The sequence below is a fragment of the Pongo abelii genome, chromosome 15 (genome assembly GCF_028885655.2).
Source record: "Pongo abelii isolate AG06213 chromosome 15, NHGRI_mPonAbe1-v2.0_pri, whole genome shotgun sequence".
Classification (NCBI taxonomy): Eukaryota; Metazoa; Chordata; class Mammalia; order Primates; family Hominidae; genus Pongo; species Pongo abelii.
Window position 1 is genome coordinate 22,382,014 of NC_072000.2, and position 17,858 is coordinate 22,399,871.

At 41.9% G+C, this 17,858-nt stretch overlaps 1 long non-coding RNA gene across 1 annotated transcript in view; it reads right to left on the reverse strand.

Moving 5' to 3' along the window:
• Positions 1-12,984: 12,984 nt before the first annotated feature.
• The window catches only part of LOC134760012 (uncharacterized), a 78,980-nt gene continuing 74,106 nt past the window's right edge, over positions 12,985-17,858 (reverse strand). Inside the window, exons 10-11 of the long non-coding RNA XR_010136926.1 lie at positions 13,346-13,526; positions 12,985-13,212 (exon numbers count right to left, since the gene is read on the reverse strand). This is a non-coding gene — a long non-coding RNA (uncharacterized LOC134760012). The remainder of the gene's footprint in view (positions 13,213-13,345; positions 13,527-17,858) is intronic.

Consider the following 17,858-nt stretch of genomic DNA (forward strand, 5'->3'; position numbering starts at 1 on the left):
ATCCAGCTTGCTACAAAGTAGTTATCCAATCTTCTTTTCTGTTTTTCCCCTGTAATTTAAAATTGACCCATCTGATAGAAACTTGGGGTTAGTGACTGGAGTCTAGTGAATCAGCTGGACTAAGCAACAGTCAAGGTGTGGGAATGAATAGTTGGGAAATCCGATCTCTAGTCCTGGCTCGCTACTCATCACAGTGTTTCCCAAAAAAAGAATAAAATATTTAGGAATTAATTTGACCAAGGAGGTGAAAGACTTGTATAATGAACACTAAAGAAGACATGAGTGAATGAAGACATAATCTACATTCACGGATTGGAAGACAATATTGTTAAGATGTCAATACTATCCAAAGCAATCTTCAGATTTATGCAATTCCCATCAAAATCACAATGATTTTTTGCAGAAATAGAAATATCTATTCTAAAATTCATAAGGGATCTCAAGGAACCCCAAATAATCACAACAATCTTGGAGAAAAAAAAAACAAAGCTGGGAAGATTCACACTTCCTGATTTCAAAACTTACTACAGAGTTATAATAGAACAGTGTGAGACTGGCCTAAGGACAGACATATAGAGCAATGAAATAGAACAGAAAGCCTAGAAATACATACTTACATATATGGTCAAATGACTTTTTTTTTTGGTGAAATGACTTTCAACGAGTGCCAAGACCATATAAATATGGAAAAGGTCATTTTTTCAACATATGGCATTGGGAAAACTAAATATCCACATGAAAAAGAATAAAATTAGATCCTTACCTAATACCATATACAAAGTTAAAATGGATCAAAGACTTAAATGTAAAACCTAAAAGTACGAAACTCTTAGAAAGAAAAGACAAAAACTTCACAACATTGCATTTGTCAATGATTTCTTGAATATGACAACAAAAACACAGGCAACAAAATTTTTTAAATAGACAAACTGGACTTCATGAAAATTACAAATTTTGTGCATCTAAATACATTATCAACAAAGTAAAAATGCAACCCACAGAATGGGAGAAAATATTTGCAGATAAAGTGATTAATATCCGGAATGTATAAAGAACTTCTAAAACTCAACAACAACAATAAACAATTCAATTCAAAAATAAGCAAAGGATTTAAATGAACATTTCTTCAAAGAAGATAGAAAATGGCCAATAAGCACAAGAAGATATTCATTATCACTAGCCATTAGGGAAATGCGAATCGAAACTGCAATGAGATACCACTCCACACCCATTAGGATGGCATCTATAAAATAAAATAAAAATAGAAAATAACAAGTGTCGGCAAGGATGTGGAGAAATTGGAACCCTTCTGCATGGTTAGTGGGAATGTAAAATGGTACAGCTACTATAGAAAACAGTATGTTGTTTCCTGAACAAATTAAAAATAGAATTACCATGTGATCCAGTAATTGCACTTCTCAGTATATACTCAAAAGAATTGAAAACAGGGTCTTCAAGAGATTATTTGTACACCCTCATTTATAGCTGTATTACTCCCAATATTTAAAATGTGGAAGCAATCCAAGCGTCCATTGACAGATGAATGGATAAGCAAAATGTGGTCTACACAGACAGTGGATTGTCCATCCTAAAAAGAAAGAAAACCCCATCACATCTACAACACGGATGAAACTTGAGGACATTATGCTGAGTAAAAGAAGCCAATCAGAAAAAACAAATACTTTATGATTCCATCTATATTAGATACTTAAAACATTAGTCAAAATCAGAGAAAGTAGAATGGTGGTTACCAGGGGCTGGGGGAGAAGGCAATGGAAAGTTATTGTTTAATGGGTACAGAGTTTCAGTTTTACAAAATGAAAAGAGATATGGAGATAGATGGTGGTGATGGCTGTGCAATATTATACATGTATTTATTGCCACTGAATGGTAAACTAAAAATAGCTACGATAATAAATTTTATGTTATATCTATTTTTACCACTATTAAAAAATTGTGGGGGGAAAAAAGGTCCTGGGTACACAGTCTTCACTCTTCTAACAGGAAAAACAAAAACAAAAACAAAACTCATGTTTGTTGAATATTTTTCTCCTCTGATTACAATTTTTAGCAGAAAATGAGAATATATACTTATACTTTTCAAAATAACTAACACCATGCCACTCATTTCCATAAGCCCCTTACAATTTTTAACCAGAATACGATATCTTCACTCCACCTAAGATGCCAAGCTGCTCTGCTCTTTTATAATTAATCACTTAAAATTTACAGGAAATGCTTAAGCTTGCTTACTAAACTCTGAGAGCCAGGCTTCTATGCAATGTTTGTATCTGGTAGCTAATTCCACGTGCATTAGCAAGGAAGCTTTTGGTGATGACCTAGCAAGACTTGCTTTAAATGGTGTTTTGTTTTGAGACAAAGCCTTGAAGCAAAGATAAACAGTATATTCTCCACATCTAAGTTTAACACCTGAACAGACATGACCTCACACCTAACACTTTGCATTAGTTGTGTTTCAATCTGAAAGTAATCTGTTGCTAAAAGGGTAATATTTCCCAATTTAATGTGCTTTGATTTACTGTTCCACTGCATTTCAGACAAAACTCTTAGTAGATGATGTTTATCGAGGGAGAAGATAAGCAGGGTTTTACTTTGCTTGCTGTCTACTCTATTAGGAATATCATTAGTTTCCATTAAGTTTGATTTTCTCAGCTACAGCCTAGGACTGAATTTAGCACTTTGGGAAATTACATTTACTCTCGCAAGCAACTAAGGCACTATTTAGTCAATTACTAATCCAAAGCAATAATGTTAGCTCATAACAGTTTCCAAAATTCATCAGAACAATGAAGTTCTACCCAAGTTGAAATCTGCACAGATACACCTCTCATTTATCACCACAGGTGTCCCCTTACTCCCATCCTCATCCTGCGATAGCTTGTATTCTAAACTAAGAGAAACAACCTCGAAATCTAACATCTACTAAACTCTGAGCACTTAATCATAACCTGACACATAGAAAGCTCAGAAAACAAAATGTCAGGCCAGGTGTGGTGGTTCATGCCTGTAATCCTAGCACTTTGGGAGGCCAAGGCAGGTGGATCACTAGATTGGTACAAGACCAACCTAGCCAACATGGTGAAGCCTTGTCTCTACTAAAAATACAAAAATTAGCCAGGCATGGTGGGGTGCACCTGTAACCTCAGCTACTCAGGAGGCTGAAGCAGGAGAATCGCTTGAAACCAGGAGGTGGAGGCTGCAGTGAACTGAAATTATGGCACTGAACTCCAGCCTTGGCAACACAGACTCCATCTCAAAAGAAAATAAAACAGAAGAGGAGGGGAGGAAAGGAGAGGGCAGGGAGGGGGAGGGAAGAGCGAAAGAGAGGAGAGGAGGGAAGGGGAGGGAGGGGATGGCAGGGAAGGGGAGGGGAGTAAAGGAGAAGAGAAAAAAAGAAAGTGCCAAATGAATTAGTATAATTTACTGTCCCAGACACAGCAAAGGAGGACGCTGGAGGCAAAGGCAGGAATGTTGGAGACAAAAAGCATTAAATTGGGTCTCTGCTCTCAAGGAGCTTGTAATCTGATTCAGATAACAAATCATACATGTAAAAATTAATTAATTTGTGTCATATTTTCTCTATAATCATCCTCTAGTCCCAAAGGAGAAGAGCCTCACATATTCAGAAAACAGAAAGAAAATCACTAAGCCTGGCTACAACATAGTGCGGAAGCTGAGGGTAGGAGGCAGGGAGCCAATGAAGGGCCACAGATGGCAAGGAGCCTATTCATTCTGACAGTCAGAATCCCCTGATAGGGTTTAGGAGGCAAATGAAAGCTTGAAAAGTCGCTGTAGTTGCCAGTGGAAGAATGACAGGAAGGGGTGAAAGAGGAAGCAGAGACACCCTTGAGGAAGCTATTGCCTCACACCAGATTAAAAAAAGCAAAAGGCAATGTTGTCTACAATAACAAAAACGGAGAAAGCCAATGCAAAGGTGATCTATGTTGGAGATGAAGCTGTGACTGCATTTTCAGATAAATCGGATGGTCAAAGTAAGGTAAATATATCAAGTTAAGGGTGTTCTGTAAATGTTTAGATGGTAACTTGTCACCTCTCTACTTGAACCCCAAATGGCACTTCAGAAAAATGGCACCCATGAACTTCATTTGGACAAATCAATTTTGAGATGCTTATTCACTCAAGTGGTGTTTTCGAGTAAGTAGCTGGACATATGAGTCAAAATTCAGTTTAGTGGTCAGGGCTGGAATTAGTAGCATCCAGGAGATTTTCACAGCAATGGAACCATTTAAAAAATAAATGAAGATAGAGATGAAGTGAGATCTCAGGTCAAAGGCCTGGAACACCCCAACCTTTATGATGCAGGCAGTTGAGGAGAAGCCTACAAAGAGGACTGAGGAGAAGAGGGCAGAGAAGTAGCAGGAAACCCTACTGAAAGCCAAGACTGAGAAGACCTTCAAGGAAGGAACTATGTCAGATGCTGCTAAGCTGCCACGGAAGAGGAAGAATAAAATGTCAGCTTTGGAAAGATTGAGGTTGTGGATAAATTTGACAAGACTGGTTTCTATGCAGTGACAGAAAGAGAAGCTACATGGCAATGTTTGTAATAAAATAGAAAAACACCAGACATCACCCATGTGGCCATGCCACAGACAAGAAAAATTCTCAGGCCTTTTGCCTGAGCACAAACTTTGACTTGCTTTGACCATGAATACACAGCCTTTGCCACCTCTCCAGTATCAGTGGAATGTACACTTTGAAAAGCCAAAAGCAGGACATGAAACTGCATCATTCAACAAGCCTCTTAGGCATAGGATGCCTACTAGTTCCTCCAATATGCACTATTCATATTCGATGTTAGCAATTATTAATCTGGAGCCCATGGACTTAAGGGTTTATGAGGGACCATATGAAAAATTATGTGTAAATGCATTTTTCTACTGCAGTGGTCCAAAGCTTTTATCAAATTTTCAAGAGTTCCACGACTCTCTCTCAAAAAATAAAATATTAAGAACTTTGCCCTACACCAAAGAAATTATACAGCTCATCGAAGTGAGAGAGACTTTCTCTGAGATTAAGCTCCTATGAGACCATCATTTATCATCATCCAGGGCACTAAGCAACATTTGCTCCACAGTCAAAGAAACTCCAAATATCCCAGAAGTCTAATAAATTACTGAGCCATCTCATCTACCACTCCGCTAAGCTTTTAAAGGCTCTGAATCCAGAGAAATGCCACTTCTGGGCATGGAGCTTCAGAGGCTGATAAATGCTAAATGATCCATCAGATTGTATGAAGACAGTGCAGAGATTGAGTGGGAAGCCACGCTGTGCTTTGCCTAAAGAATTGTAGCTCAAGCACAGAGCACTATTTGACGAGGGTCCTCCTAATTCAATTTCTAAAATCAGTTCCCATCAGGAACTCCTGCTGTGGGAAGAAATAGTGGCTGTCTTATAAGCGGTACTTGGCATTCTGATCAGGTCAATACTATTCTCAAGGGTTTCACTCCACTTTGAATACTTGGGCAAAAGCTACAAGAAATGTTCAGCAATGATGGTGAATTTGCTTCTTCCAAGAATGTGAAGGGATTTTAGACATTTGTGCTCTTTAAAGTGCCAGAGGTAAAGCATAAATTGGCTCTCTATACATGCAGAGCAACAGTGCACTTCTTGCAAGGCACTGTGTATGGTCAATGTGAAATTTCAACCTCACCTAAAATTCAGGTTTAACTCCTCAGCTGCTGCTACCGCATTTGGTCACTACAGAGTCAGAGCTCACATCCAATCACAAATATGACATTAAATACTAGTAGAAACATAGTGGCCATACTCTGAAGTATCCTTCCTTAGAAGTACTCTCAGTCTTCAATCAAAACACACACACGTACGGCCTCTGAAACTCCAAGCCCAGAAGTGACATTTCCCTGAAAGTGGCCATACTGCCCAAAGTCATTTATAGATTTAATGCTATTTCCATTAAACTGCTCTTCACAGAATTTGAAAAAAAAAAAAAAAAAAAAAAAACTCTAAAATTCCTATGGAACCAAAAAAGATCCCATATAGCCAAGATAATTCTAAGCAAAAAGAACAAAGCTGGAGGTATCATGTTATCCAACTTGAAACTATACTACAAGGCTACAGTAACCAAAACAGCATGCTACTGAAGGAAAAGAAACACACTGTTGGAAACATTTCATTGCTTCACAGAAACCTTGACGGATATACATATGAGCACCTTATGTACATCGCTTTTTTAGAATACTCTGTGTATGTGAACATGGCTACAGTTTTGCAGATAATCAGCTTTAATACTTTCTTGCTTGTGTAACCATGAACAAATCATCTCTTTAAACCTGACTGATTATGAAAAACTGGCCTAGCAATACCAGGATCTCTACAACAAATGAGTACAACATATTATACATGGAATTCTCTCAAAATTACTGCCATATTATAAGCCACTATCACATTATTATGAAATTCTGAGATACAGCATACATATATTTTGGAGACAGGGTGTTGTCACTCTGTCACCCAAGCTGGAGTGCAGTGACACAATCCCTACTCACTTCAGACCTGAACTCCTGGGCTCAAACAATCCTCCTGCCTCAGCCTCCTGAGTAGCTTGGACTACAGGTACCTGCAACCATGCCTGGCTAATTTTTAAATTTTTTGTAGAGATGAGGTCTCAGTGTGTTGCCCAGGCTAGAGCATATTTCTAAAATACTAAATATGTTAGCAATTTTATGGAATGTAATTTGAGGATAACTTTGGAATTCAATAATCACATTAGGTCAAATCTATCTGTAATACAGGCAGCTTGTAACAGAAGATTTATTAAAATGTGTGACTATGAACAAGACATCTATATAGACTTCAGAAGCTACTAAATTGCTTCCAGTTATGGCTAGTTTTAGCCAATTCTGAAAGCGATTAAAAAGCATAAAACAATTTTCAGGCAAGACATATATTATCTATCATACCAAACAGGACAGATGAAGGAAATTCCTCCAGGGAGCCCAGGTTGCACAAGCAGCTGCTGGGAGACACCATTCACATACGAAGTCACACCAGCATCCCCAGCCCCAACACACTGACCTGAACATACTATATCCACTGGTGGAAGGTACTGGGAAACAGAGGAATAGAAACAGTAGAGGAAGACAATTAAGATCTCTACTACAGGTGAAATAGGAAATTAAAAGAAATTAAAAAGTGTATAAATCATAAATTCTTCAGAAACTCAGTTACATGTTGAAACCAACCCCGAGAGAAAGAGCTAAAGTCTTTTAAAAATTAACTGCCTGCTTTTCTGTAGTTAACCTTATCTCTCCTCCCCTCCCAGGCATTCCATGAGGACCCTGTTTCCCTTGCTATGCAGCTACAAGGCCACAAGACAGATAAGCCTAAGTCGCAGAAGACGTTTTCCTTGGAATATAAGAAATGATGTAATGCATGCCTCAATTGATTAACTGCCTTTGTTTCTCGCTTCTGTAGCACGCTGCCCCCTGCATGTATCTCCCGCCACAAAACATTTAACAGGTAGCTTGGCTCTTTGTTTGGGGCTCAGTCTTTTGGATGTTAAGCCGACTGGGCCAGTGCACCTAAATAATAAATATCCTCCTGAAACCCATTGGTCTCTCTGATTCCTTAAAATTCCCACAACACAGGCATACTGTCACTATAGCTCTATGGGATGCTTTTCTATAGACCTGAAAAACTAAACCAAAGGAAAAATCAAGTGGAAAGCATATCCACAGCAAATGAAAGGAGGTAGTTCTTGTCCTAACATTCAATATAGGCCAATTAGTTTATGGGTAAATATCACTTTAAGTAAATTGTACACATGAAAATACACTTGGATTCCCAATATTTTAGGAGTACGATATTTATTTTTACCAAATCCATCATGATTTATTTCAGTAACAAGCTCTCCCAGTGTATCAGTTTGATTATAGTAAAATATAGTGTGAAATAGTTTTCTAGATAGAGAAACGGTGGCTCAGGACCATTTCTTGCTTGTTAGTATATGGAAAGGATGGCTGTCCCACTGTGCTCACCACCCACTCCTTCTAGGTACACCAGGATAGACATAAAATACAGCCTCTTGCAAAGGGTTTTCAAGATCTGATGCCTAAAGTTGGATCATCTGTAGTCCAACAGAGAGATGCTGAAGTTCTCTTGAAAAGGTCACACGTATTCGTTCCTCCATAAACACCCTAAACAACAGGGTTTGCAGAGCTTCCAGGTTACTGAACTCAAGGAGGTGCTGGGAGGGTGGTGTGCCCAACAGAGGGCATTGGAAGCTCTGTGCCTCTCCCCACATACCTTGTCCTGTGCATCTGTATTTTCTTTTTTTCGAGACAGGATCTGGCTCTGTTGTGCAGGCTAGAGTGCAGTGGCACAATCTCAGCTCACGCAACCTAAGCCTCCCCAGCTCAAGGCATCTTCTCACCTCAGCCTCCCTAGTAGCTGGAACTACAGGTGCACACCACTGCTCCCAGTAACTTTTTAAAAAAAATTTTTATAGAGACAGGGTTTCACCATGTTGCCCAGGCTGGTCTCAAAACTCTTGAGGTAAGGGATCCTCCCATCTCGGCCTCCCAAAGTGCTGGGATTACAGGCATGAGTGACTGCATCCAGCATGTACATCTCTTTCATTGGCTTTTTCTGAGATGTATCCTTTACCATGAACCAGTAACAGGAAATGAACTGCCCAGATGCAGGAACTCACATCTGTAATCCTAGCACTTTGGGAGGCTGAGGTGGGAGGACTGCTTGAGCCCAGGAATCTGAGGCCAACTTGGGCAACATAACAAGACCCTGTCTCCACAAAAAATAAAATATACTAGCCAGATATGTTGGTGTAAGCATATAGTCTCAGCTACCAGGGAGGCTGAGGTGGGAGGACCATTTGAACCTAGGCAGTCAAGGCTGCAGTGAGCTATGATTGCACCACTGTACACCAACCTTGGCAACAAAATGAGACTCTGTCCCTCAGAAAAAAAGAAAATAAACTGTTTTTCTGAGTTCCGTAAGCTGTTCTAGCAAATGATGAAACCCAAGAAAGGAGTCATGGGAACCCCTGATTTGTAACTGGTTGGTCAAAAGTACAGGTGACAACCTAGGACTGGCCATTGGCATCTGAAGTGAGGGCAGCCTTGTGGGACTGAGCCCCTGAACTGTGCGGTCTGCACTAACTTCAGGTAGCATCAGAATAAAATTGGGGGATACCCAGTTAATATCCAGAGCATTGGAGAATTTGGTGTAGAAACTCCACACACACATTCAGTCAGAAGTGTGTGAGCAGAGAGAAATACAGGTTTTTCCTCTACCTGTCTACCAGCTTAACTGCATAGGAGAGACGATACATGGTGCTCGTGAACAAGGCATGCATTAAAGTCAGACCAGACCCAACATTTGACTCAGACTTAATATCCATGTGAGCTTCGGCAAATCACTCTTTATTCCCAAGTCTTCATCGCTTCATTCATAAATGGGGATAACTGTGATACCTACCTTTGTTTTTGTGAGGATTAGTGAAATATTACACTTGGTGTTATTGTGATTATCATAACTATTTCAAACTATTTGACAAAGACAGTGATGGATGATAACATCAAAAGATTAGAAACTGTAATGAGGTCTCAGGAGAAATTCCATACAAGCAAATTAATATCTCTGCAAAGCGTTCCTGCCACACTTAATTCACCATTCCCTGAACAAAATGTGCCATCTTGACTGTCCAGGTCTTTCCAGTGCTGGTTTCCCTGCCTGGGCAGCTCACTCCATCCCGGCTCATTCCCCACGCTCTACCACCACCTTCCCTGCCCACTCTCATACAACTCTTCCTCATCTTTCAGGCCTCAGCTTCAATGTCACCTTATCTGGAAGCTTCTCTCACCCTCCAGAAGAGCTTCCCATTGCACTTGATGCATGCACTATTATTTGATTATTTTTGAGTTATTGTCCAAGTCTTTTAATACCTGAATAACATGTTGCCCAGTCAGTCTTTCTTCCTGGACTCTGAAGTATTTCATGGTAGATCCAGCTGGAAGGGACAAAAAGACATTTAAAAAAAAAGAAGAGGAATCACACAGACAGACTTCAGTACTTAAAAGTTTTTATTGGTATGTAAAAATGAAACAAAATTCAAAGGCTTCTGGGGAACACTTTTTTTTTTAACACTTAAAAGGGAAAGAGCTACTTAGAATGTGATAAAGGGTTAATTTTTATTTTATTTTTTGAGACAGAGTCTTATTTTGTCACCTAGGCTGGACTGCAGTGGTGCAATCAGGGCTCACTGCAGCCTCGATCTCCTTGGCCCAAGTAATCTCACCTAATTTTTATTTGGTTTAAGAAACTCAGCCTTGGTTGAGTGAGGTACCTCATCCCTGTAATTTCAGCACTTTGGGAAGCTGAGAAGTGTTGTATTTCTCCTCACACGGGGCACCAGTTGAGATAAGGCTCCTCACAAGAGGGCATGAGCTGCGGAGGTCTGCCCACAGACCCTGACCCAAACAACAGATGAATAAAATGTACACTAACACACAGATATTCTGTTTTGCCAGTCCAGCTGAGTGTCTGGCCACTTGCACACCAAGAGAGGTCTGTCACTGTGGCCAGCCTTGAGCAGCTCACACTCCAATCATTTATTTAGTATACAATTAATTAACAACAGAAGTTCTGAGTCAACACACTTGTGGATAATTAACATGGTTAAGAGAGCAGTTCTAAGAATGATTAAAGCTCAGGTACAGTGGTTTAAAGTAAATACCATTAGGGGGCAATATCTCTGGTCCACCTCCCTCTGAGAAGGCTATTTGGCTCAAAGGTTAGTTAATGGAAGTATGGTAAACAGACTTAACTGGGGAAGCCTCTGTTGTCCCTAGTATTTACCCTATGACCTAATGCTCTAAGGTAAGAACTGGCTGCCTTCAGCCTGTTCAATTATTACAAGCTAGGTAACCTTTCGGTCTTCCAAAAGGTTTGTTACTGTTTCCTATAACTTCCCCTAATATTTCCCTTTAATACTTCTGCCACCATCCTGAGTGAATCCCAACAGAGAAGGGTGGATTGCTCAAAGCCAGCAATTTCAGATCAGCCTGGGCAACATATTAACACCGTCTCTACCAAAAAAAAACAGAGTGAATTTATGGAAGACAATTTTTCCACAGACTGGGGGTGGAGGGAATGGTTTCAGGATGATTCAAGTGCATTACCTATATCGTACACTTTATTTCTTTTATTACTACATTGTAATATATAATGAAATAATTATAGAACTCATCATAAAGTATCATCAGTGGGATCACTGAGCTTGTTCTCCTACAACTAGACTGTCCCATATGGGGGTGATGGGAGACAGTGACAGATTATCAGGCATTAGATTCTCATAAACAATGTGCAACCTATGTTCCTTTCATGTGCAGGTCATTATAGGGTCCACGCTTCTGTGAGAATCTGATGCCTCTGATGATCTGACAGGACATGGAGCTCAGGTGGTCATGTCAGTGATGCGGAGGGGCTGTAAATACAGATGAAGTTTCCCCTCACTCACCTGCTGCTCACCTCCAGCTCTGTGGCCCTTTGGTTGGAGACCCCTGCTCAAGTTCTTTCGAAAGGATCCATCCCAAGCCATTCTTCAGAGTCATCTTTACTGCCGCAGTGGTCAAGTGTATCACCCCTTAGGTCCCAGGGAATATGCCTCAGCTGGCATTTCATCACAATCAACACGTGGTAGCTTGAGTCACTGTGAGGTCACTTCCTGGAAATCACCAGCATTCCATGTCCCACTGGCAAGGAGCTGGGCACTGCTCCTCAGATAACCAAATCTGTGCCCAAATCCAATCAGGAGACATAAACCCCTCAAATGTTTAAATTGCAATGGGTGCGGTGGCTCACACCTGTAATCCCAGCACTTTGGGAAGCCAAGGTGGGTGGATCACTTTGAGCTCAGGAGTTTGAGACCAGCCTGGAAAACATGGCAACCCCCCCAAACCCGTCTCTACAAAAAACATAAAAAGTAGCCAGGCATGGTGGGACATACCTGTAATCCCAGCTACTTGGGAGGCTGACACAACAGAACTGCTTGAGCCTGGGAAGTGGAGGTTGCAGTGAGCCAAGATTGTGCCACTGCACTCCAGCCTGGGTAACAGGGTGAGACCCAGTCTCAAAAAGAATAAATTAATTAAAATATATATATGTAAAATTTAATATAAAGAAGTATTAATTGTAACAGGGGATCAGCATGATGAGGGACACCATAGCACAAATAAAGACAACTCTAGAGAATATACAACTAGCAGAGGCCAGGCATGGTGACTCGGGCCTATAATCCCAGCAATTTTGGAAGCCAAAGCAGGAGGATCACTTGAGACCAGGAGTTGGAGACCAGCCTGGGGAACATGGTGAGACCCTGTGTCTACCAAAAAAAGAAAAAAAAAATAGCCAGGAATGGTGGTGGTGCACAACTGTAGTTCCAGCTACTTGGGAGTCTGGCGTGGGAGGATCCCTTGAGCCTGAGAAGTCTAGGCTGCAGTGAGCCAAGATCATGCCACTGCACTCCAGCAGGGGTGACAGAGTGAGACCCTGTCTTAGAAAAAGAAGAAAAGAAAGTGCTAATCTAATTCCCCTACCGGAATCTCCTCTTCACCTGCCCTCTCTGGAACCTCACTTGTCAGTTCGTCCTCCAACTTCCCTGTATCTTTAACCTGTCCCCCACCAATCACTTTGGTCACTATGGTGGCCAAAGTAATGCCCCCCTACCAATTGCTCATGTCCTAGGTTACACAGCACAGTTTCAGAGGAAGGGGGATATTAAGAGTGCAGATGGAATTAATGTTACTAATCAGCTGTCCTTGAAACAAGATTATCCTGGAGTATCTGGGTGAGACCATGTAATTACAAGGGTTCTTTAAATATGGAAGAGGGAGGCAGGAAGTTAAGAACCAGACAGGGTGGGCACAGTGGCTCATGCTTGTAATATCAATACTTTGGAAGCCCCAGGCAGGAAAATCCCTTGAGTGCAGGACTTCAAGGCCAGCCCTGGAAACACAGCCAGGCCTCATCTCTACCGAAAAATTCAAAATTCACTGAGTGTCATGGTGCTCACCTGTAGTCACAGCTACTCAAAAGGTGGAGGTAGGATTGCTAGCCTGGGGGGTTGAGGCTACAGTGAGCCGTGATTGCACCACTGAACTCCATCCAGGGTGACAGAGCAAGATCCTGTTTCTGAAGAAAAAAAAAAAGGACATTGGAATCAGGGCTTCCTCCATCCTAAGGTGCCTACAAGGCATCTCTCTCTGCAAATGAGTAAACATCCTCCAATTCTCCACAGAGTGGAGCAGCAGGAAAACACACTCACCTCATTTCTGTGCTGCTTGAGAGGCCTGGACAGCCCAATAACTAGCTCCTTCCTGATGAAGAAATCAGGAAATGGCTCGAGTTGAGCTAAGGAGAATTTGGTTCCTTCTTTTGGTTCTCAATAGGCAGTGTGGAGGCCAGGCATGGTGGCTCATACTTGTAATCCTTGCACTTTGGGAGGCCTAGGGGAGAGGATCACGTGAGGCCGAGAGTTCAAGACCAGCCTGGGAAACACAGCAAGACCCGGGTGGCACGCACCTGTAGTCCCCACTACTTCGTAGGATGAGGTGAAAGGACTGATCACTTGATCAACCCAGGAGTTTCAGGGTGCAGTGAGCCATGATCGCACCACTGAACTCTGGCCTGTGTGACAGAGCCAGACCATGCCTCAAAAAGTTAGAGAGAGAGAGAGAGAGAAACTATAGGCAGGCACCAGCACATGCAGCTAATTTTTAAATATTCTGTAGAGATGAGGTTTCGATAGGTTGCCTAGGCTGGTCTAAAACTCCTGGCATCAAGAGATCCTCCTACATCAGCTTCCAATGCCCTGGGATTATATTTTTTGTTTACTATCATTGAAGACACTTGTTCTTATACTGCTTTAAGGTATAAAAGGAAAAAAATGCAGATAATAACAAATGTTGGTGAAGGCCAGGCATGGGGACTCAGCTTGTAATTCCAGAACTTTGGGAGGCTAAGGTGACCAGATCATTGAGGCCATGAGTATGAGACCAGCCTGGGCAACATGGTCAAACCCCATCACTACAAAAAATATATAAAAATTAGCCAGGCATGGTGCTGTGTACCTGTAATTCCCAGCTACTCGGGAGGCTGAGATGAGAGGATCACTTGTGCCTGGGAGGTCAAGGCTGCAGTGAACTGTAATGACATCACCGCCCTCCAGCCTGAGAGACACAGCAGGCCCCTGTCTAGAAAAAATAATAATAATAATATCAGTGAAGATGCAGAGGAATTGGACCCACACACATTACTGGTGGGAACATAAAATGGCATAACCACTTTAGGAATTTCTTTTCTTGTCATTTTAATTGCATTTTTTTTTAAATCAAGACAGGGTCTCACTATCTTGCCTAGGCTAGTCTTGAACTTGTGGGCTCAAGTCATCCTCCCAAGCTACTGAGCCTCCTAAGTAGCTGGGATTACAGGTGTGAACCATCACACCCAACTGGTCTAACCACTTTAGAAAATGTCTGGCAGTTTCTCACGAGCCTAAATGTGCAGTCATCACATAATGCAACAATTTAACTCCTAGGCATATATCCCAGAGGAAAAAAATATATATGTCCATACAAAAACTTGTATAGGAATCATCATAGCAGCATTATTCATAATGGCCAATATATGAAAACAACCCAAATGTCCACCAACTGATGGATGGATAAACAAAACGCAGTGTGTTTCTACCATGGAATATTATTCAGCCATAGAAGGAATGAAATACTGATACACGCTACAACGTACAGGAACTTTGAAAACATTGTACTAAGAAGGAAAGCAAGCTAGCCACAAAAGATCACATCTTGTACAATTCTACCTGTCCAGATTAGGCAAATCTACAATGCCAGAAAAATCAATCAATGGTTGCCTGAGGCTGGGCACAAAGGCAGGTGGGGGGAATAGGAGGCAGTGGCTAAGGGGTGCGGATTTCTCTACAGGGTAAGGAAAGGTTCTAAGAGTGACTGTGGTGATCAGTGCACAGCTCTGTGAATATTCTAAAACCACTGAATTGCAGATTTCAGCAAATAAATTGAATGATATGTGAATTATATTTTAATAAAGCTATTATTTAAAATAATAATAAGGGGCTGGGCACAGGTAGTCATGCCTGCCTGTAATCCCAGCACGATGGGAGGGTGAGGCAGGAGGATCGCTTGAGGTCAGGAGTTTGCGACCAGCCTGAGCAACCTAGCAAAATCTTGCCTCTACAATAAAAAATTAAAAAAAAAATTATCTGGGCATGGTGGCACACGTCTGTATTCCCAGCTATTTGGGAGACTGAGGTGGGAGGATTGCTTGAGCCCAGGAGTTTGAGGCTGCAATAAGCCATGATCATGTCACTATACTGCAGCCTGGGCGACAGAGCAAGATTCTGTCTGTAAAAAGGAAAGAAAAGGGCTGGGTGCGGTGGCTCATGCTTGTAATCTCAGCATTTTGGGACGCCGAGGTGGGTGAATCATCTGAGGTCAGGAGTTCGAGAACAGCCTGGCCAACATGGTGAAACCCTTTCTCTACTAAAAATTACAAAAATTAGCCAGGCATGGTGGCGGATTCTTGTAAATCTACTTGTAAATCCACACTAGCCTGGCCAACATGGTAAAACCCCACCTCTCCCAAAAACACAAAGTAGTAGCCAGGAGTGGTGGCATATGCTTATAATCCCAGCTACTCAGGAGGCTGATGCAGGTGAATCGCATGAACCTGGGAGGTGGAGGTTGCAGTGAGCCGAGATTGTGCCATTGTACTCCAGCCTGGGTGACAAAGTGAGACTCTGTCTCAAAAAAAAAAAAAACAAAACTGATCAGATAAAAAAATTATAAAATGATGGAACCAATAAGACGTTAAAACTTGTTCCAAGGAGAATTCCAAAACCCACACATATCTGAGACCATCAAGTATGATGAAATATATTTAATTACTGTATTTAAAAATAAACTGATTATATAGTCAACAACAATTGGGCAGGGGTCTCCTCATCCACAGCCACACAAACCCGATCATGCGGCTATGCAGTTGAAAGGCCTGCACAGCCTAGATGGGACTGGTCCGACTTGAGATTTCATTTTATTTGTATTTGTATTTTGAGACAGGGTTCCGCTCTGTCACCCAGGCTGGAGTGCAGTGGTGTAATCATAGCTCACTGCAGCCTTGACCAACTGGCCTCAAGAGATCCTTCTGCCTCAGCCTCCCTAATACCTGGGAATGCAGGCAGGTTCCACCATGCCAGGCTATTTTTTTAAAATTTTTGTTGAGAAAGAAGTCTTGCTATGTTGCCCAAGTTGGCCTCAAACTCCTAGCCTCAAGAAAACTGCCCACCTCAGCCTCCGGAGTAACTGGGACCACAGGCATACACCACCATGCCTGGCTATATTTATTTTCCTAAATTTCTTTCTTCTATTTTTGTAGAGAGGAGGTCTTGCTATATTGCCCAGGCTGCTCTCTAACTCTTGGCCTTAAAAGATACTCTCATCTCTGCCTCTCAAACTGTTAGAACTACAGATGTGAGCCACTGCACCTGGCCTGACCTGAGATTTCTTTAATCTAGCAGCCTTTACTTAGTAGGATTGGGAAAGGTAGCAGTGTTTTTTTTTTTTAATTACTTAGTAATTCAATTTGAATCAAACTCAACCTTGACCCCTGCCTTCTCTCACACCCACGTCCAGTCTGTCAGGATCCTGTTGACAGTCTTCAACATGTCACCAGGCTCTCTCTCTCACCACCACCATGACCCTGGTCAGGACCACTATCATCTCCCCCTTGGATGTTGTGACAGCTCGGCCTCCCTGCTTCTACCAAAATCTTCCTATAGTCTTTCCCAACTCAGCAGCCTGGGGTGCTTTTAAATAGGGTGACAGATGATGTCACCTCTCTGCTCAGAACCTTCCTGCAGTTCCCATCTCAGTCAGAGTAAAAGTCAAAGCCCCAGCAATAACCTCCCAGGGCTTACACAATCTGTACTGATCTCAGCCCAGCTACTCCCTGGTCTCCTCCCCTGCTTCTCTTCCTCCCTCTCTCTGCTGCACCGGACTCCATCCTGAGCCTTAGACACACCAAGGAGTTCCCTCCTAGCATCTTCACTCTGTTGCTTCTGCCTGCAATGCTCTTCCCTAAGCACCTTGGCCAGCTCCTCTCCCTCCTTGAAGCCTTTGCTCAATTTTCACTTATGACGACAACCCTGAACACTCTATTTAATATTGCCAACTGTCCCCATTCCCATCATGCTCACTCATTTTTTCTTTCTTTCTTTTTTTTTTTTTTTGAGACAAGACCTCCCTCTGTCACCAAGGCTAGAGTGTAGTGGCACAATCACAGCTCACTGCAACTTTGAACTCATATGCTCAAGCAATCCTCCCACCTCAGTCTCCTTACTAGCTAAACTACAGGTATGTGCTACCATGACTGGTTTTTTGTAGACAGGTTCTCACTATGTTGTGCAGACTGGTTTTGAACTCCTGGGCTCAACTGATCATCCCACCTCAACCTCCTAAAATACTGGGATCGCAGGCATAAGCCACTGCATCTGGCTTCGTGTTCATTTCTTCTTGCTTCTTTTACACACTACCCTACATTGAGTGGCTTAAAACACTATCTGACAGTTCTGAAGCTCAGAAATCCAAAATAGGCATATCAAGGCTAAAGTCAAGGTGTCAGCAGGGCTGCATTCCTCCTGGAGGGCCTAGAGAGAATGTGTTCCCTTGCCTTTTCCAGCTCCATGAAGCCACCCACATTCATTGGCTCATGGCTCCTAACTCCGTCTCCAAAGCAAGAAGTGGAGC